Below are 22,285 nucleotides of genomic sequence, written 5' to 3' on the forward strand. Positions count from 1 at the left end.
CAAAATAGCAAGAAAGATAGGCTAAAAGTGTGTGCAAAAACGGAGAATAAAGAGGGGAAATGAGTTACCTTTGTAGCCAAAAGGGGACAGCAGTCTCTTGGTCCAAAAAAAATAGTCCCTTAGCCTTTGAAAATGGCCTCCAAGCTCCTTAGGTTGATGATGGAGGTGTTGTGCTAGGAGGTGTAGTTCAAATGGCTAAGAACTAGACCCTTTTGCATCCTCTAACCCACACAAATGTAAAGAGAGAGGGAGATATAGAGAGGGAGTGATATATATATATGATATATATCAGATTTTTCTAACCCTCTAAAGGGGAGAAGAGGCCCCCTTTTTATAGAGAAACCAATGGGGCAAAGCTTCTCGTAGAAGCTTTGAGCAAAAAGGCCAAGCTTCTCTTAGAAGCTTGGAGCAAAAGGGCCAAGCTTCTTGGAGAAACTAGACAAAGGGGTCAAGAGGTTCAAGCTTCTTCAAGAAGCTAAAAAAAGGATCAAGCTTCTTGGAGAAGCTAAAAAGGGTCAAAAGGTTCAAGCTTCTTGGAGAAGCTAAAAAAAGGGTCAAGCTTCTTGGAGAAGCTAAAAAGGTTCAAGCTTCCTCAAGAAAGCTAAAAAAAGAGGTTCAAAAGGGTCAAGCTCCCTCAAGAAAAGGTCTCGGCCAGGAAAAGTGGCCGATTGATCAAAAACAATGGCCGGCCGACCAAACAGAATGCCGACCGACCATCAATAGTGCTGACTAGCCATCACAAATGGCCGGTGGCAAGGAAACAAGGCCGGTGGCCTCAAGCTATGGCCGGTGAGGTGTGGGGATGGCCTACAAGCTATTTCCCACCCTCAGAAGCAAAACAATAAGTGTTTGATGTAAAACCAAACACAAAACAAACAAGTCGAGAGGTCTTGAGGCAAGGCGCGTAGCCGAAACCTCCGAGAACTCAAGACGAACACGAACAGAGATGTTCATCGAGTGTTCAGAACGATGACATCCAAGTCTTGAGGACGGTCAAAAATGGGGTGTTTACACCCAGTAAGAGGAGGGGTTCTGAAGTAATCTCCATCCTTGGCGAGCCAGCATAGCTTGGTTCAAAGCCTGAAAATCCCGAAAACCCATACCCCCAACAGCTTTTGAAGTTGTCATGGAGTCCCATAGAGCCCAATGAATGCCTCTACTTTCCAGGTCCCCCTTCCACCAAAAATTCCGAATGTAAGCATCCAATTTGTTACAGAAACGTTGAGAGAAAATGAAGCAAGCCATGGCGCAGCCTTTATCAAAGTTTCATGCCCGGCAAAGGAGAGAAGCTTATTCTTCTACCCTTGCAGTTTGGATATCACCCTCTCAATCAAGAACCCAAACGCGTCGGCTTGGATCTGCCCCAAAGAGAAGGTAGACCTAAGTACTTGGCATTTGGGTCCGCCTGAGAAATCCCCAAAAACGAACAAATAGCCTCCTTCACAGCCATGCTTGCATTTGCCGAGAAGATAATACCAGATTTATCAAAATTCAAGACTTGTCCCGATGCCTCACTGTAGATTCTCAGAATGTCCAGTAAAGATTGGCATTCCCATTGCGCCCTCTGAAGAAAAAGAATAACATCATCAGCAAAGAATAGATGCGATAAAATGGGACAAGTTCTCCTCATTCTAAGGCCTGAGATATCTCTCCTGTAGAGGCTCTGAAGCAGTAATTTAGACAAGACATCAGCCACAAGAAGAAAAAGGCATGGGAAGAGAGGGTCGCCTTGGCGGAGACCACAAGAAGGAGTTACAGATGCTCGTTGTGCCCCATTTGCAAAAATTGAGAATTGAACTATAGTGACACATTGCATAACCCACTGAATCCAACGCCTATCAAACCCCAATTTATGGAGGACTACTTCCAGAAAGTCCCATTGGATTCTGTCGTAAGCCTTTTTAAAGCCAAGTTTCAATGCAATATCTACCCTTCTCCTTCTCTGCTTATGTTTGAGGAAATGGAAGGCTTCGTGGGCCACTAAAATATTATCCTAGATCAGCCGTCCCGACACAAATGCCGATTGATTAGGGGTGAAAATACTACGGAGAACACCTTTCAAACGGTTAGCCAACACTTTAGTGATGATTTTCATGGAAAAGTTACACAAACTTATGGACTGGTACTGTGTGAGTTTTTCTGGGGCAGCAACTTTGGGAATGAGCACTAGATTGGTATGATTCAATTCTCGGAGCACAAACCCCCCTATTGAAGAAGCCTTTAACTGCTGCACAAACATCAGTCCCTACCACGTCCCAATGCTTATGATAGAAGATCCCATAAAAACCATCCGGTCCAGGGGCTTTTAAAGCCCCAAGCTAGAAAGTTACCGCCTTAATCTCATCATCAGTCACTGTTCGAGTGACGGCTCTATTCATATCCTCAATAACTGCATTATGAACCACCTTTAGGGCGTCACTCAAATCCCTACTAGGTAAAGCTTGATAGAGATTTTGGAAGTAGTCTTGTAAATGCCCATTGATAGCCTCATCTGATTCTAGCTAGTCCCCAGTTGCTGTTTGGAGTTTAACCAGCTGATTCCTTTGCCTTCACTGGGTAACCGTAGCTTGGAAGAAAGCGGAGTTTTTGTCCTCATAAGTCAACCAATTAAACCTTGACCATTAGTGTTGGAACATCTCTTCTCTCAATAAAACATCTTCAATGTCAACTTGTAAAGATTTGATAAGGCTCAAATTAGCATCTGAAAAAGGAAGCATTTGGAGTTCCAAGAGTTTAGCTTTAAGGGTTGCAAGCTTGATACGATTATCCCCAAACTCAGTTTTGCTCCAAGAAGAAAGACCACGTTGACATGATTTGAGTTTGTGGACTAAGTTGTACATAAAGGAACCCGCTGTAGAATGCAACTAGTTGGACTTGATAACTTCAACACAACTCAGATTGGTGGTCCACATAGACTCAAATTTGAACAAGCGTGGCGTTTTTTTGGGAAGAACATGACACTGCAGGAGTAAGGGACAATGGTCGAAACCAATTAAGACTTCATGAAGAACCTGTGCATAGGAAAATTTTTGCCTCCAATCTACCGAAGCTAAGGCTCTGTCTAGCCTCTCTCGAACATTGTGACTACCCGCTTGATTGTTGTCTAGGTGTACGGAGGACCCTTAAATTCTAGGTCCATGAGCTCGCACTTGGAAAGCAAATTTTGAAAGTGCTGAATTCGAGAGAGATTGCATCCCACTGCTCCTTGCTTCTCACTCATGCGTCCAACTTCATTGAAATCCCCTAAACAGACCCAAGGATAACAATTCTCAGCAGCAAATGATTTGAGGTGCTGCCAAAAAATTTTCCTATCAGGCCACCTAGGTGGGGCATAGACAAAGGTGGCCATCCATCCATCAAGAACTGTTCCCAAAGTAACAAAACATTTGAAGAGATTTGCAGACTTGTAATGGACTTGCAGATGCACTTCATCCCTTCACCACAGCGCCAATCCTCCAGAAACACCCACTGGATCCACATAGCTAGCGTGAGGAAAATCCAAGCTTCTTCTAATTCTTTCTAGCTTGGGTTGTTTATTTTTGGTCTCCATTAAGAAGATTATTGTAGGACGATGGGTATGGCATAACCTTCGGAGGATAAAAGTATTAAAAAACAAACAAACATTGAGAGACATCCCCACAATTCCAATTCACAGAGAGTATAATATATAAAAGAACAGTGTTATATATCAATTGGTGTATTAACTAGTGTACCAATTGATGATACGACATAATTTAAGAGATTTTTGAAATTTATAGTGTGATTAATGAGTGGTGTTTGTGTGGGTGAAAATCTGACCACACTGCCCGTTTAGTGATCAGCTGGAGAGAACAGGCAGAATAGATGGCTTTAGCAACCTGTAACAGAAAGAAAAAGCTCCCGCGGTGGTTCTTCCACCCGGGGGCACTCCGACGATCAAGTCAGTATATCTCTCAAAGATAAATCAAGTGCTAAACTGAATACTCAAAACATAAATTGCATACCTTAGACCCACGGGGGTGCCTCTCTTTTATAATATACTCAATCCAAGTCCCACTAGAAGTATGACTTCTATGAACTTCATATCAATGTTTACTTTGGACTCTTTAAGAGATAAAGATAAACTCCCTAAGAGCTTTATCCTTATCTAGGTTAAGTCCCCTCTTCATCTTAGGACTCTTGTCCCCTATCCGCCTATCTCGGATTCCGATATCTTTGGAGATAACCTCGGCAACTCTGAGATCACCTCGGCGTAACTACCAGGACACGTGGCACCTCGGCTGACACGTCGGCGTCACCATGCCACGTGTTGGTATTCAGAAAATATATCCTCACAACTGCCCCCTAGGTTCTATTACCTCGGCGCTCTGAGGTGATGGAACCTATACCGATATTTCGATATTCCTTTTCTGAGTAATGACTCAAAAATTGTTTTAGCCGAGATAATCCACTTTCAGCCGATGTGTTCTCTTCGGAGAACAAGGTTTCAATCGTACTTTTTTATACGCATGAGCTGTCATGCATATTTAACTGTTCCCTTCACGTGTTTTGTCTTCATTGGAGCGTGTCGGTGACGCGCCTGAAAGCTGTCTGTCATTCGTCTGCGTCGTCTGACGCGTGCGTTGCTCTAGGCGTAATAATTGCCCTAATTTTGCCGCCGTTTCAAATTTTTGACAAAACTCTTCTTTGCCTCTATTTTTCCTTCACTTTTTCATTCTGACTTTTTGCTCTTTCTCTCTCTGAAAGCTCTTTCCTCTTCGGATCTGCCATTGCTTCGATCTCCCTTCTGGAACTGTTCTTAATCTCCCATTCTTGTGAAGCTTTCTCCACTGTTGCGATCGATTTCTGGCGAACATTGCCTCGGCTTCATTTGTTCTGGTAAGATTCTTTCCTTTCACTCTAAAATTTTTTCATGAGCTTTCGTCTGTCTGTTGTCATTGTTGCTTTCGTTCGAAGCCTTGGATTTACTTGTATCCTGGATTGTGGCTATATCTTGAACTTTTGTACTATTTTACCATTTTTCTTGCCACTGTTCTTGATTCTGAAACTATGTCTCTATTTTTCTGTTTTTCGTATCTGTCCCAGATCTGTGCCTTCGATTTTGTTCTTTATAGTTCCTTAGCTTGGGATTTATGTGTAGAACCTTCAATTTTTTAGGGAAAACTGAAACAAGCCTTATCAGTCCATTCCTAGTTCTTTACCGAGGTTCTTGCAACCCTTCTCTAAACGCCCATCTTCTGAAACACATTCTTCTTTTGTTAAGTTGACGTGATGGGTATGTGGAGGCATAGGGTAAATACCCCAACAAAACTAGAATACTTTAGGTAGGAATTCTCTATCCCAGCCGATGTTCACCTTAAGCTAGCTGAGGATAGCGACACTATCATGCCCACAGATCATACAATGCCTTTTCCTATAGTAGCTTTCACCGAATGTGGACTTCGGCTTCCACTTGATCCCTTGTTTCGCGAAGTTCTTCATTTCTACAAGCTGAACCCCATGCAACTTACTATCAATTCCTATAGGGTGATTAACGGTATCATAGCCCTAGCTAGGCAGGAAAACCTCAGAATCACCCTAGCCGACCTTCAATATTGTTATACCCTGTGCCCTCTCGACCTGAAGGATAGGGGTTTTGTCTATTACCTTAAGCCGAGATCTACCCAGTACAAAATTGTAGCTGACCTCCCAGACTCCAACAAGGGGGCTGGAGATGATTTTGTCATTGCTTCTGGAAATTGGGAATTTGGCCCAGATGAAGATGTCCACCTCTACCCTCTTCCTCAAACAATTACAGAGGGCAAGAGTAAGAGCCCTGAGTCAACACTTAGTTGTTTTTATTTAAGTCTTTAATACTTTTTGTTTCTGACGTCTGTTTCTTTGTCCTGCAGATCTTCATCAGCCACCGAAAAATTTTCGTCAATCCTTCTTCCCAGGAACAGATCTGAAAACACTCCTTAACCTTCCAATCCATAAACGAAAAGCCCCACTGTTACTAAACTTCATCCCTACATATAAATCCACTTTACCCGACGTCCCAAGAAAAAGGAAGAAGAGCTTTTCTCCACCCACGACTACAACTTTAACTGCTTCTACATCCCGAACAGATCAAGAGTCCACATCTGACCCAGCCGATCTTCTATCAACTTCGGCCCCCTACTTAATACCAATTCCAGAACGTAAACGTCGACGAAGGCTTGTAAAGACTGCCGAGATGGTTCGTCCAAGGCCTGTCGTTCAAGACCTTCTCGCCGACCTTCCAACTGATGCCGAAGCTGCACCATCGCAATCAATGCTCCCACCAAAGCCAAAAAGAGTTAAAAAGGCTCAGCCCAAGGCCAAGGCTTCAGATGCCGAAGCTGAGGATGCTTTACCTATTTCGAAGCTGGCAGAAAGCAGAAAATCAACCTCTGCTTCCACCAAGAGGTCAGCTGAGGGCCAACCCTCAGGGTCTACACAATCAAAGAGGCCAAGGTCATCGTCTGCGACGACCTCGGCGTCAAAGAAGCCCGATGTTCCATGGGCTCCTGAACTAACCCTGGAGGATAGGCCTATCATGGCCAGTGAAAGTGCCGACGATATTAACGTTGGTGTCGCCCTCAGCACTGCTCTTCTGCTTCCAAATGATTTGGAGCGAAATGCTAAGCTTAGTGAGTATGAGAATTATGCTCTCATGCTCCAACATTCTGTCCAGGTAAGCATTTCTGTTTGCATTTGTGTTTTTTTTCCTTCTGTTTCTTACTGAGAAAATTTTCTAACACTTCTGTTTTCTTTCAGGCTATCCAACACGCCCATTCATTTTCAATGCAATCCTTTGAAAATCGTCAAAGATTGGTTGATATGAAGAGGGAGGCGTCCTCTCTGAAGAGGGAGATAAAGTCTCTTGAATTAAAAATGAAAAAACTAGAGGATCAGGCCGAGGCTGCCACTAAAGCCCAAACTTTAGCTCTTGAGAAGGCCGAATCCGTTGAGGCCGTTAAAAAAGTTGCTGAAGCTGAGAAAAGAGAGGCCGAGGCTAAGAGTGCCCAAGCGGAGAAAGAACTCCAGCAAGCTCTGGCCACCAAGGAGGCCGAAGTCAAAGAGGCCGATGAAAAGGCCTATGCCTAAGGTATGGCCGACGTCGCAGAAGATTATAAGCTTCAAGTCAGGCAGGCATGCAACAGGGGATTTTCCCTTGGTTGGATGTCCCTGATAAAGAAGCTTGATCTCCCTGTTGACTCGCCCATTCGGAATGCTGATGCCATCCCCTTACCATTTCCTCCTCCAAGTCAGGCTGAAAACGAATCAGAGACTGAGGCCGATGTCGAGGATGAGGATGGAGAAAAAAATGAAGATGAAGCCTTGGTGAGAAGACCCAAGAATGCTGTTGAAGCCAAGTCCCTTCCTCCTGCTGAGCAAGTTATGGATCTAACCCTGGATGAGGAGGGTGATGAGGTTGGGGAGGCACCTAAGGAGATTGCCATCGGGCAACTATCATCCGACCTTCTTTTGGCCGAAAGAAATGTGGATAATACGCTGGCTGAGATTGATGCTGAGATTGAAGCAGAAAGGGTTGCCGAGGAGGTTCCACCAGAATCGTCCGAGGTCCCAGTCCTAGCAGCGGCTAATACTGAAGAATATTGAAAAAATGTCTTTTGTACCTTTTCCCTTTTTTTTCTGTTTTTTGCATTTTGTACTCTTTTAATTTCTGGATAATGCAAAACTCCTTCTTATGGCTGACGTGGCTTTTTCAATATGTAACTGCAATTGTTCTTCCTTTGGATGTTTTAATCTTGTGATGTTCTGTTGACTGCTTCTGCATAGTCTTGTACTTAGAAATTTTTTTGCATGCTTCTTCATGTTGCTTCCTTTGTGCAATCTTCCAGGGGTTTCATACCTCGGGTATAACTACAAAACTTTTACTTCGGCAAGATACTGACCTGCAAACTTTTTCATAAAATTTAACAAGTATAAAACATATATTTCTGAATGTAAACTTCGCAAGTTTCTTCTCAAGTAAGTTTCAAACAGTAATCTCGATCTATCCTACTTGTAAATTGCTACAAATTTCGACAAGTAGTAAACAATATACTTAGCCTTTATTTCAACCTGTAAATTTCTGTATACCTCAGCGGGTGATCATATGTCGGCTTAACATAAACTTGTAAATTGCTACAAATTTCAACAAGTGTTAAGTATTTTCCTTAGGGTTAAGCAACCCACATATTGCTATGAGAACTTAAGCAATAACCTCGGCTTAACTTCAACTTGTAAATTGCTACAAATTTCAACAAGTGAAGATAAGGAATCAGCTTAATTCCAACTTGTAAATTGCTACAAATTTCAACAAGTGAATTAAGGAATAATCTCGGCTTAACTCCAACTTGTAAATTGCTACAAATTTCAACAAGTAAAGATAAGGAATCAGCTTAATTCCAACTTGTAAATTGCTACAAATTTCAACAAGTGAATTAAGGAATAATCTCGGCTTAACTTCAACTTGTAAATTGCTACAAATTTCAACAAGTGAAGATAAGGAATCAACTTAATTCCAACTTGTAAATTGCTACAAATTTCAGCAAGTGAATTAAGGAATAATCTCGGCTTAACTTCAACTTGTAAATTGCTAAAAATTTCAACAAGTGAAGGTAAGGAATCAGCTTAATTCCAACTTGTAAATTGCTACAAATTTCAACAAGTGAAGATAAGGAATCAGCTTAATTCCAACTTGTAAATTGCTACAAATTTCAACAAGTGAATTAAGGAATAATCTCAGTTTATTCTTTGCCCCCAATGTGAACTTGAGTTTGACTTAGGTTTACATTAATTACATTTTCAATAAACAACAATGCATAACTTTATCAATCATATGTGTTGAAAGAATTCTGAAGAGACTTTATTGATGACGTCGGTCAAAAAATGATGCACATCTTAATGATAGAAATATTTCAAATTACAAGTATTCCAAGGTCTGGGTAGTGCTTTGCTCTCATTATCCTCAAGCCGATAAGCTCCATTGCCTAATACTGAAGTAATTCTGTAGGGTCCTTCCCAGTTTGGGCCAAGCTTGCCTTCCCTGGGATCCTTCTTGTTCCCGACGACTTTCCTAAGTACTAGGTCGCCGACTTGAAAATCTCTTGGATTAACCTTCTTGTTGTAAGTTCTGGCAAGCTGTTGCTGGTATACTGCAAGCTGAATTGCAGCTTTCTCTCTTCGTTCTTCCAACAAATCCAGATCTCGGGCTAAGAGTATGTCATTGGTGCCATTTTCTACTCCCTGGGTTCTGATCCTTGGGATGCCGATTTCCAATGGGATGACTGCTTCTGTGCCATAAGCCATGGCAAAGGGGGATTCTCCCGTTGATCTTCTCGGCGTAGTCCGATATGCCCAAAGTACGTTGGGCAACTCGTCTACCCACTTTCCTTTTGCTGCCTGCAGCCTCTTCTTTATTCCGTCCAGGATTACTTTGTTGGATGCCTCTGCTTGCCCATTGCTTTGAGGAAAACTTGGTGTTGAGAAATAATTCTTGATCTTGAATTTTGCACAAAAGTTCTTGATGAGCTTGCTGTCAAACTGTGTTCCGTTGTCGGCAACTATTGCTCTTGGAATCCCAAATCTGGTGATGATGTTTCTCCATATGAAATTCTTGACGTCCACATCTCGGATTTTTGCAAGAGGTTCTACTTCTATCCATTTTGTAAAGTAGTCTGTTGCTACCAGCAAGTATTTTCTCTGCCCAGTTGCCTGGGGAAGTTGTCCAACCAGATCCATGCCCCATTGGGCAAACGGCCAAGGGCTGGATACTGGGTTCAGGTCAGCAGCTGGCTGATGTATCAAAGGTGCAAACCTTTGGCATTGTTCACACTTCTTTACACAGGCTTCGGCATCTTTTTGCATGTAGGGCCACCAATACCCCTGGGTAATTGCCCTGTGGGCTAATGATCTGCCCCCAGTATGGCTTCCACAGATTCCTTCATGAATTTCGTAGAGAAAATCTTCAACCTGCAAAGGATGTACGCACTTTAAGAGCGGTCCCGTGAAGGACCTCCTGTAGAGATGGCCTTCTGCTGTTAGACTGTATCTGGCCGACTTCAGTCTAATTTTATGTGCTTCCTTATGGTCTTCTGGCAGCTTCCCCTCTTTTAGGAATGCAATGATTGCATCCATCCAGCTTGGTCCCAAGTCCACGCACATTGCTTCTTGTTCGGTGCTCTGTTTATCTATGCTTGGGGCCGACATGTAGTCGATCATAATTGTCCTTGTTTTTCCAGTTTGAATTGAACTGGCCAGGTTAGCCAACACGTCGGCGTGGGTGTTGTCATCTCGGCCAACTTGGAGTAATCTGCAGTTTTGAAATAGGGCTGTCAGTCTAATGACTTCCTTTGCATATGCCGACATTCTTTCGTCCCTGGCTGCAAATTCTCCTGTTGACTGGTTAACAATGAGTTGTGAATCACAAAAAACAATTACCTCATCTGCTTCTGCTGCTGTTGCCAGTTTTAGCCCTGCGATTAATGCTTCATATTCTGCTTCATTGTTTGAGGCTTTGAATCCCAAACGAATGGACTGTTCTACTATTTCTCCATCTGGAGATATCAGCAGTACTCCTGCCCCTGCTCCCTGGCGGTTTGAACTTCCATCGACAAATAGTCTGAATGAATCGCCGATGTAGATGTTGCAGGGTCTGAGCTTCTCTTTCTCTTGCTTTTTATTCTTTGGCTGGGATTCTTTTTGCTTGTTGGGATAATGCTCATCTTGGCTCGACGGAGCCCGATGTGCGATGGCTTCAGGTGTGAGTTCTGCGACGAAGTCGGCCAAAACTTGGCCCTTTATTGCTGTTCTCGGCCTAAACTCCAGGTCAAACTGACCCAGGGTTACTGCCCATTTTGCTATCCTTCCTGTTAAGTCTCCTTGTTGCAACAAGGACTTCAGTGGGTGTTCTGTTAGGACCACAATCTTGTGTGCCTGAAAGTAATGGCTCAATTTCTTTGAAGCCATTACTAAGGCCAGCATTAATTTTTCCAGTGGTAGGTATCTTGTTTCTGCGTCAGCCAGAGTTTTACTTACATAATAGACAGCCTTTTGCTCCCCTTTCTCCTCTCGGATTAGTACTGTACTGACTGCGTGTTCTGAGACTGCTAAGTACAAAAACAACTCTTCTCCTGGAACTGGGTTGGAAAGAACCGGAGTTGAGGTCAAGTACTTTTTTAGGTCGGTTAAGGCGTCTTCACATTCTTCTGTCCATAGGAACTCTGTGGCTTTCTTCACCAAGTTAAAGAAGGGTCTGCACTTATCTGAGCTTCTGCTGATGAATCTGTTTAGGGCTGTGGCCCTTCCAGTAAGCATTTGAACTTGCTTTGCCGATGTCGGGCTCTGTAGTTCTAGGATGGCCTTGATTTGGTCTGGGCTGGCCTCAATGCCCTTTCTTGTTACCAGATACCCTAAAAATTTGCCCGATCCAACTCCGAAGGCGCACTTCGAGGCGTTGAGTCGGAGCCGATATCTTTTGAGTATGTCGAAGACCTTTTTTAGGTCAGCAAGATGACCCTTTGATTCCTTGGTCTTTACAACCATGTCATCGATGTAAACTTCTACTGTTTTACCAATTAGGTGCTTAAACATCTTTGTTACTAACCTCTGATAGGTTGCTCCTGCGTTTTTCAACCCAAAAGGCATTACCTTGTAACAGTACAAGCCTTTAGGGGTGATGAACGCGGTCTTCTCCTCGTCTGGAGGGTACATGGCAATCTGGTGGTACCCTCTGTATGCATCTAGAAAACTCATCCTTTCATGTCCTGAAGTAGCATCTACCAATTGGTCGATCTTTGGTAGGGGAAAGCTGTCTTTGGGACAGGCTTTATTGAGGCTGGTAAAGTCTACACAAACCCTCCATTTGCCATTCTTCTTTTTTACTACTACTGTGTTGGACAGCCATGTTGGGTACTGAACTTCTCGGATGGCCCTGGCCTCCAGGAGTCTATCTACCTCTTCTTCTACTGCTTCGACGTGCATCAACGTCAGTCTTCTGGCTCGTTGAATCACAGGTTTTGCCGATCTGTCGACATTCAGTCTGTGGCAAGTGACCTCGGGGTCGATGCCTGGCATTTCATATGGTGTCCAGGCGAACACCTCTATGTTTGCCCTTAAAAAATCTTCCAGTTCTTTCTCTTCTTCTCTACTTAATCCTGAGCCGAGAAGAAAGAAACGCTCTTCGTCGTCCTCTTGGACGAAAACTTTTTTTAGCGCCTCTTCGCTCTTTTCGGCTGGTTCCTTCCTGACGTCTTCTAGGACTTCCATGTCCTCATCTTCAACTTCTGCTTTCTTTGGCTCCCGTATACTACAGGTGGACTTTATTGCTGCCATGGAGCAATTTTTTGCTTGTAGTTGATCCCCTCTGACTTCTTCAATTCCATGCTCTGTTGGGAACTGCAGTAGTTGATGCAACGTTGAGGGAACTGCCCCCATTGCATGCAACCACGGCCTTCCCAAGATGATGTTGTATGGTGAGGGTGTGTCGATTACCATAAATTCCGTCCGAATCTTCTTAGTGTCGGCTTGTACCTCCAAGCTTGTTGCGCCCAGTGGCCATGTCGGCGTTCCATTAAAGCCGAACATCGGGCCACTGGATTGTTCTAAGTCATCAGGGTGAAGGCCCAGCTCTTTGTAACATCTGACATACATGATGTCACAGGAGCTACCTTGATCTATTAGGATGCGTTTCACTTGGCATTCCCCAACCTGGAGGGATACTACCAAGGCATCATTATGCGGATGTTGGACCCATTCCAGGTCGGCTTCAGTAAAGGCTATCATCGGGCCTTGGCATTCTTCTGGCCGATGTCTCTTCTCCCCGACTTGGTAGATTTGTTGCAAATGTCTTACCCTCTGGGTTTCTCCTCTGACTTCGTTTTCGTTGACCCTTGAGTGGATCACATTAACCACCCACGGTCCTCCTGCTTGTGGTAGTCGTGCTGGGGGAGGCGGTGTTGCTGGTGCTTGAGGCAACCTTGCCTGTTCTTCCCTTGTCCTGGCCTCATCGACCAGGTCCCTCAGAAGGCCTTGTCTTACCAGGTCCTCCAAGTGTGCTTTCAAGGCTCTGCAGCCTTGAGTTGGGTGCCCTTCTTCATTGTGGTAGGCACAACGTCTACCAACGTTCCTTCCCATGAATTCCCCTGGTGCTCTTGCCGGAGCCCTAAAATAAGGTTGATTTCGAATCTGATCTAAGACTTTATGGATTGGGATCCGAAATACCGTCGTTACCGCTTGTTTATTTCTTAATTTTGTTTCTTGTTTGGTCGGCCCATTGTTGACTCGGCCTCGCTTTGGCGAGCCGTTTCCCTTTTCTTGCTTTACCTCTTTGTTTCCCGATGTATCTTCTTCGGCCCTGGCGTATTTATCAATTCTTGCCATGAGTTCTTCCATGCTTTTTGGCAATGTTTTTGCCAAAGACTTCCGTAATGGGCAGTCATCTTTCAGGCCATTCTTGAAAGACACGACTGCTACTTCCTGGTTGCATTCGGGTATTCGGTTGAACACCTCGTAGTACCTCTTCGCATAGGCCCTAAGGCCTTCTTCCTTGGTGATTCTTAGAGCCATCAAAGCATCAACCCTCAGGGGTTGCAGCTTGTTGGTCATGAACCTGGCCACAAACATCTCGGCCAGGCCTTCCCATGTCTTTATGCTTCCTTTTGGTAACTTATGGAACCAATCAGATGCAATTTCCCCAAAGGATGAGGGGAATACTTTGCAGAGCAACGGCTCGTTTCCGCTATATAATGCCATTGAATTCAGGTATAGCCCAACATGAAAGTTTGGATCTGACTTACCATTATAGATTTGAAACCTCGGCATACTGAATCTTTTGGGTGGTTCGAATTTGTCCAGTTCCATCGAAAAGGCTGTCTTCGGTTTTACTGGGGAGTTTACCTCGGCTTCAGCATTCTGCTGCCTCCTTTTGAGGTAGTCCCTCAGGTCTTCTTTGCTCCTCCTTAGAGCTCGGCTGTCTTTGGATTTTAGTCTTTTTGGTACACTGCTTTCGGCCTCGTGGTGGGTCTGTTTGGATCTTTCTTCATGGGTTTCGTCAAAGTGGAGTACTTGCCCCTGAACATGTCGATGCTCTTTGGGCTCTGGATTCTTCATGTGGTGCGTCCTTCGGGACTCTTCTTGCCTCGGCTTTTCCCGTCCGACTTCCCTGGAAGGCCGGTGAGAATGCCTTCCGCTCCTGGTATGCTGAGGGACCTCGGGGATTGTTTTTCTTCCGCCCTTTTGGGTGTTGGTTGCTGGCATCGGCGTATCTTGCAGCGGGTATGGTGGCTGCATAACATTATTTTGCATCATGAAGTTGACGACTGACTGAAGGTCTGCCAACTTGTTCGCCAATTCTTTTACTTCCTCATCCCTCCGTAGGCACCTGTCCCTCCATACCTGGAGGTTATCTTCATTGTAGTACTTTCCTTGGTTTGTTCTTTTTGACGTGTCGCCTTCCGGGATGGCGTCGTTCTCTCTGTGACCCTGGTCACGGGCTTCTGCATTGTGGTTGTCTCCTTTAATGTCAAGGTCAATTGGTCTGCCACTCCCAGTGGAAGCGTCATCCCCAATATTTTTCTATTGTCCGTTACTGGCCATCTATTCTTCCTTCGTTCCTACAGACGGCGCCAAATTGTGTGGGTGAAAATCTGACCACATTGCCCGTTTAGTGATCAGCTGGAGAGCACAGGCAGAATAGATGGCTTTAGCAACCTGTAACAGAAAGAAAAAGCTCCGGCGGTGGTTCTTCCACCCGGGGGCACTCCGACGATTAAGTCAGTATATCTCTCAAAGATAAATCAAGTGCTAAACTGAATACTCAAAACATAAATTGCATACATTAGACCCACGGGGGTGCCTCTCTTTTATAATATACTCAATCCAAGTCGACTTCTATGAACTTCATATCAATGTTTACTTTGGACTCTTTAAGAGATAAAGATAAACTCCCTAAGAGTTTTATCCTTATCTAGGTTAAGTCCCCTCTTCGTCTTAGGACTCTTGTCCCCTATCCGCCTATCTCGGATTCCGATATCTTTGGAGATAACCTCGGCAACTCCGAGATCACCTCGGCGTAACTACCAGGACACGTGGCACCTCGGCTGACACGTCGGCGTCACCATGCCACGTGTTGGTATTCAGAAAATATATCCTCACAGTGTTAATAATAATGTCATAATTAATATTGGTACACTGTTTAGTATACTAATGGGTGCATGTGTATATAAAATAAATACAGAAAATATAAATAATAAATAAAATACATGCGCATTCATTCTCTCACGTGGAATTCCGCGTTTTTTTCAAACTTCCCCTTCATACCCGCGCTCTAAACTAAAGCAAAGGATCCGTTGATTATTTTAAATACTTTCTAGTGAGAGAAAGCCAGAAAAGGAGGAGAGAGAACAGATAATTAGCCAAATCAAACCGATCATCATTCAACTCTCTCTCTTCTTCCAATCTCTACAGTTTACAAAAAAGAGATCACTTTCTCAATCTCTTTGCCAAATCACTCTCCCAAGCTCAAACTCTCCCAATTCGTACATACATTATACATATTAGCTGAGCTGAGCTCCTCTCCTCTGTTTCTCGAATTTCGAGGACTTGGAAATATCACTGTTTCAATACGATCATTAATGGATCGATACTGTGCAAAGCATGTCACGAGCTTCCATTTCGATTAGTCTTTTGTATTTGTTGTGATTTGTTTGAATCCATCCTAATTTGGATTCTCAGTGAAAAGTTTACTGTTTCAATAGGATTGTGTGTTCAAAAAAAAGTACCGTCTTTCAATAGGATTGTGGGTTCAAAAAAAAGTACATCACGAGCTTTCATTTTTTGCGATTAGTGTTTTGTTTTTGTATTTGTTTGAATACATCCTAATTTGGATTCTGTGAATGTTTAGATCAAAGGCAAAGGCGAGTGAAAAGTCCGAATCCGAGGAGGCAATTTCGTTTTGGAAGAGGGTAAAAGACGTTTAGTGTTTTTGTTGATTGTGTTTTGTGTCCCGTTTTCAAGCAAAAAAGTATATCTGTAAAGAGAAAAAGAGAGAGAGAGAGAAGGGAAACGAGTTTCTTTTTGGATTGGTTTGGATTGGGTTGTTATATAACACAACAAAAGAGTCTCTTACTTTAGCATGCGAGAGCGCGATAGAGGAGTGAGGAACGCGGTTGAAGAAAAAGCAAAGAAGCAATGCCGAGTATGAAGAAGAATAAGAGTACTAGTAATGAAGAAGTTCCCAAGCAGAAAGAGCGTCACATAGTTTCATGGTCCCAAGAGGTCTCTTCCTTCTTCTTTGCTTCCTCTGTTTTGTTCTCTTAATTGCTTGACTGGTCGGTTTGTCTGATATTCAATGCACGGATTACTTGACTTGTAGGAGGATGATATACTTCGCGAGCAAATTCGTATTCATGGAACCGAAAAGTATGGATTTTCTAATCAATTTTCACACTTCATTTTTGTGGTATTGATGAATGAAATTGATAGGTTTTTATTGAAATGTATGTTTGCAGTTAGACTATCATTGCATCAAAATTCAAGGATAAAACAACTAGACAATGCCGAAGAAGGTTGATTAGAGAAGGAAGAATTTTTTTTATTTTTATTTTTTACATTTATCCTATATTATCCTGTATATTGTCCTTCCAATAATTCTTGCTCTTTTGTTTTTTAGTTCATTCTGATTGGATGTAATGACACTGTTGCAGATGGTACACTTATTTGAATTCTGATTTCAAGAAGGGGGGGATGGTCTCCAGAGGAAGACTCGCTCTTATGTGAGGTACATTTTTGAGCTCAAAGTTGCAATATATCAATACAAGTTAGTGTACCTTTCAAATGCAATTATTGGGATTTAGTTCTTAGCTATGTATTCTTTGATCAACCATTTGTTAGTTGATTAGCTTGCTTTGACAGTATCAGTAAGTTCTGAGTTTAAAGGAAAACAGAGTAAATCTATACTTTGGCCAGACTTATAAAGAATTGTTTTGTTGTCTCCCAAAAGTCCAACAGAAAATACCATATTATATTTTGGATTAGATAAGCATTTACTTGTTGGCTTATGAGGGAATCTAATACCTTAAGCTCAATTACAGGCTCAAAAAATATTTGGTAACAGATGGACTGAAATAGCAAAGGTGGTTTCAGGGAGGTATATAAAATTTTAAATTTTTGTTTTCTGTTGCAAGTGGAAAAGTTCATGGTAATTATAGTTTAATTTCTTTGTCGCTATGCTTACACAGAACTGATGATGCTGTGAAGAATAGATTCTCCACCCTGTGTAAGAAAAGAACAAAACATGAAGCCTTAGCAAAAAAGAACAATACTTCATACATCAATCCAAACAACAAAAGGGTCATCTTTCCAAATGGGTCGAGTACAGCTGGAATATCAGAAAATGCTACACCTCTGAAGAAGGTGAGGTACAATTGAAGTAGCTAGCCTTCATTTCCAAGTGAATGCCAATAATGTTACAAAAATAACTCTTAGTTGTCATGATTTAGGAGGACCCATATCTCTGATCTCACAGAAAACTGCACGTGTGGAGAAAGTTTGCTTGAGGAATGTGGAACAACAAGAAGTCAGCAGCCAAGACCTCCATTTTCAGTACTTCAGCAAAACTTGCACAATGTGGGTGACCTGCCCGCTCTGAATCATATCAACACCACCAAGGAGATCTCCAATGATGGTAATCCACCAAACTCTTTGATAAATGAACTAAAGTCGTAGAAAATGTACGATCCGAGTGCATCAATTACATTAGGCCATAGAAATGTTTGTCATTTTTGTACTTTTAACAATACAAGTCTGATTTTTTTTTTTTTTTTTCATCCATGATTAAAATGATGTAATAATGTGAACTTCCTTTCTTTTCCAAGAGCAGCTAGCAGTTACAAGATTCAAGGAACATTTCTTAAAAGGGATGATCCAAAGATATTTGCATTGATGCAACAAGCAGAACTGCTCAGCTCGCTTGCAGTCAAAGTAAATACAGAGAATATGGACCAGAGTCTTGAAAACACATGGAAGGTGAGGAACAGTAGGGATCACCGGCTTGGTTTCTACTATCAATACATAATCATGAATGTCTGAGGCTGGCCCATTTCCTACAAACCTCACACGACTCACTTCAAACACATCCAATGTCAGTTTAATGTGAATGATTGTGAGCAATAATACCAATGCATTTCTCTCATTTGTCTACTTTATTGGATATTTCTTATAACAACAGATGCAATTATCTGATAGGGTTTATTTTTGCTTTTCCTTCCATCATACCTTCAAGAAAGGTTGAAATGATGCTGTCAATCCATAGACATGTGCCAAAAGTAGGGTTGTACCAATTGCACATGGTCTCATTGATTTCCTGATTAAATTGCAGATAAAGTAAATCATATATGATGCCCTTAGTGTTTGAATATTGCCTAATATAAACCAAATATGATATTCAGGTTCTCCAAGATTTTCTCAACCAAAACAGAGGGAGTGATATGCTTAGTATTAGCATATCTGATATGGATTTTCAACTTGAAAATTTTAAAGACTTGGTAGAGGACTTAAGAAGTAGTAGTGAGGGAGGTCATCCATCTTGGAGGTAACAAACATTAGTGTATAATATTAAGATTCAAGTAGTTTTTACTTGTAATAAAAATCTAGTTGATTGTTACTGTAGGCAACCTGATTTATATGAGGAGTCCCCATACAGCTCTGAGTACAGTACAGGATCAACCCTCCTCTCCCAGACTGCAGGTGATAAAATGGAAGAGAGTCGAGAGGAGCTGTGTGCACTACATATTGACAGTGTAGCTGAATCACAATCAACCCATATAGGAGACCAAATTTTTATTGGTGATTGTGAAAATGGAATTCTCTCTGGTGCAATCACGAATCAAGGTAACTTTAACTTTATATTTAATGAGGACTGATAGATATTTTCAAATCATGTATTTGATAGAATCCTAAAGTATTTTTCTGGTGAATTTTCTTTTGCAGATATGTTACTGTCTTGCGAGGATCTAAAAGACCACGATGGAGTGATTTCTGTCTTCTCAAATACCGAGTTTGGTTCTCCTCATCAAGTAACCCCAATTTTCAGATCACTAGCTGCTGGTGTTCCCAGCCCAAAATTTTCAGAAAGTGTAAGTCGTCTTATCTTACAATCTGCTGATTATTAAGCAAGTGGTAAGCTTCATGTCACCAAGCCACACACACACACACACACACACACACACACACACACAGATTTAAAGTGCATTTCAAACAAGTAATATAGTGTCTACTAATAGGACCTTATTTCTGCTGATTGTCATGCCATTATCAAAGGCAGCAAGAGTAGAGAAATGGTAGTAGTCCTTCGGATTTTTATTTATCAGTAGTAGTTTTATGTTGATAGAGAAGCATCAACATTAGCAGCATACCAACAGTAGATGCAACATCACTACCTGTCCTAGTGCAAAATCTTATCTGCGGTCAAAGCATTACTTACCCTAACTTATGCCAACTTGCTGGAATAAACTAAGCAAATGCTCAATTTTGAAAAATGAAATGATCTAATTCATGTCTAGCTGTGGAATATCATAAACTTTAATCAACTTGCACGCACCTTGCCATTGGTATCAATTAGAAATACATCTAAAAGAAGAGAGAGATGCATATAACCTATGTATTAATTTTAAAAAAGTGCACAGCATAGGACTAAATCCGGAAAAAGAAAATAAGGAAATTTTTTGAAATGATTCCAAGATGGGTAAGTGCTATGTTATCTAGCATGAAGTTATCAAACAAAACACTTTTCTGTGTGTCTCATGAAACCAACCAAGGACTTCTATCAAAATTCTGACTTGGCTACCTTGCTGCAGAGATTTATGAATTTAAACTCATAAGTAGCTTCTGCTAAGATAGGAATTAAACTAGGATAACTGAGCTAGTTCTTTTTAATCAATAGTTTAACCTTGTTGAATTGTCTTTGTAGTAGAGCCAATTGGATGAAACAGATCTGTGTAGCTATTCCCAATTAATTGCTACTAAGGGCTTGTTGAGTTGAGTTTGAAATGATCTTGTTGCAGTACTGCTAACTTCTAACTTCTATAGCTTGGTGATTTTCAGGCTAGGTGATGCACTGGTGGCTGACAAGAATATCACAAACAAAAAAAGAAACACGTGCTTATGGATCTTCTAGACTTAATAACTAATAATTATTTAGTTAAATTTCTCTCAGTTATAAACACTTTCTATGATACCAATTAGTTTCCATGATGGATTAGTATTACACCCTTAGTTGTTAGAATATATATATATATATATGTGTATATATGCAAGCCATTAAGAATTAGAAACAATACATGTAAGGCAATCACCCCTTAAATTATAGAAACAGATCATCACTCCTATATTTACTAGCTAATAGTTTTTCTCATTTTCTAAGTAAACATGGTCATATGATATCCTTTGAATTATAGAGCAATTAGTTTCCAAGCGCGCCCACTCTTATTGTAAGGCAGCCATCACCCCTGAAATTACCTCTGTGTGTGTGTGTGTGTGTGTGTGCAAACCCTTTGTTCAATGCCCATTCCAGTTTCAGTTGTAGCTCTTGTAGGAGCTTTTTATGCTTAATTCAATCAGAAAAGAAAAGAAAAGAAAAAGATGTAGGTTAATTCGAACAGATGGCTACTCCAAAAATGCTACAAATGACTCAACATTAACTCAACATGCTTGCTTATATATCTAACTTTTCTGTTAGTAACCGGACTAAACTTATTATCATGCTTAACAAAACATCATCTTAAAGAAGTATAAAGGCTAAAGCATAACTTTTGATATCTGAGTTAAAAGATGGTCAATTGTTTCTAGCAGTGGCCTGAGTGCTATCTGGCCCATGCTCTGATTAAGCCGCTGATAAATGGTTTATATTTTACAGAGGATAGTCAAGTGTTTACATGCTGTGTCCTGCATTTTTCTAAAATTGTTGTGTTAGTGTGTTTGTGTCACGCGCACTTCTGACCTACCACCACTTCAGTTTGTGAATTATTTTACTCTTTCATGCTTTCTGTTAATTGAATATTCCTTCATGCCAATTTGTATTAACTGACTACATACATTTTGATGCATGTTTTCAGGAGAGGCAATTCCTATTGAAAGCACTTGGAATGGACTCCCAATCCTCAAATCCTAGTACCAATTATTCACAACCTTCACCGTGCAAACGGGCTCTCCTCCAAAGCCTATGATCAACCTTACTGATCCATCTCACAATACCAAGTTCTGCAAGGTTTGCAGCCACTATAATTACTAAATTACCCTGAAATTTTCGACATATAGAGCTTTTTCCTTCTCTTTTTTCGAATTCATTTCCCTTCGGATCGCAGTCATTTCAACCTGATTTCTTTTACAAAGAGAGGCCTACTAAGATCTGCGTTTCAAATCCAGAATGCTATGGTGTATTCTGTCATTTTCCTGACAGATCTAACAATATGTTCTGCTTTCTCTTAGAACCCTAATACTTGCGTTAATTTTTTCAGTGTGCCAGCCTTTGAAGTGTGTCATCATTCCATTTTATTCAATTTTGTTCTGGGATTCGGATATTGGTATTCCGGGTCCCAATCAAGTTTTTGTTCTTGAGTTGTCATTTGTACAGAACCAGCATTGTTTTATTTCCTACTATTTTTGAGATTGTAATTACACATCGTCATCTCGACTATATTACCCCCTTAGGGAGGGGGTCTAGAAGAAGGAAAAACAAAAACTAAAAAAGGAGGATCAAGATTTTGAATTGATCTCCTATTTGTGGTTCTTAGGTGTGCAGAGGGTATAGAATAATTTTACTCCTTTTTTTTTTTTCAGATATTTTCATGTAATGTAACTTATATTGATTGGAGTGGAGAATGTGATATGGGTTTTGTGTGCATAGAATTTATTCTCCTCTCTCTCTCTCTCTCTCTCTCTCTCTCTTGGTCTGAGATTAATGTAAGAAACAAATTTTGAAGATAAGGAAAGAAATCCGAAGCAGAGTAAACATAGAGAAGCATAAATGGAAGGAATAAAAGAACACTATTAGATTTGGGTAGAGGGAAATGTTAACAATATAAGATAAATTTTTTGACAATTCCCTCTCAGAGCTTTTCTCTTCACAAATTTTTATCCAAATTCATGATGGAACACAACTGGAAACTAAAGATAAGAGCAGGATAAAAAATATTTTAAAAAATGGTTGCAGAGGTGAAATTTCATGTTTATGGGGTCTGGCTCTGGCAATGAGATGGGATGGGAACTTGCCCATTTCTCTGACTTTGTCTCTCATTTTTCT

General features: G+C 41.4%; 1 pseudogene across 1 annotated transcript; it reads left to right on the forward strand.

The window, feature by feature from the left end:
* The first annotated feature begins 15,267 nt into the window (after window positions 1-15,267).
* On the forward strand, window positions 15,268-21,891 carry LOC114275422 (transcription factor MYB124-like; annotated as a pseudogene). Its single transcript, XR_014342733.1, has 12 exons — window positions 15,268-16,263; window positions 16,361-16,407; window positions 16,497-16,553; window positions 16,692-16,765; window positions 17,079-17,134; window positions 17,226-17,405; window positions 17,487-17,671; window positions 17,867-18,012; window positions 18,435-18,577; window positions 18,656-18,876; window positions 18,976-19,121; window positions 21,099-21,891. The product of XR_014342733.1 is annotated as a transcription factor MYB124-like (transcript).
* The last annotated feature ends 394 nt before the right edge of the window (window positions 21,892-22,285 follow it).

Source organism: Camellia sinensis, chromosome 10 (genome assembly GCF_055761805.1).
Source record: "Camellia sinensis isolate YWXY chromosome 10, ASM5576180v1, whole genome shotgun sequence".
Lineage (NCBI taxonomy): Eukaryota > Viridiplantae > Streptophyta > Magnoliopsida > Ericales > Theaceae > Camellia > Camellia sinensis.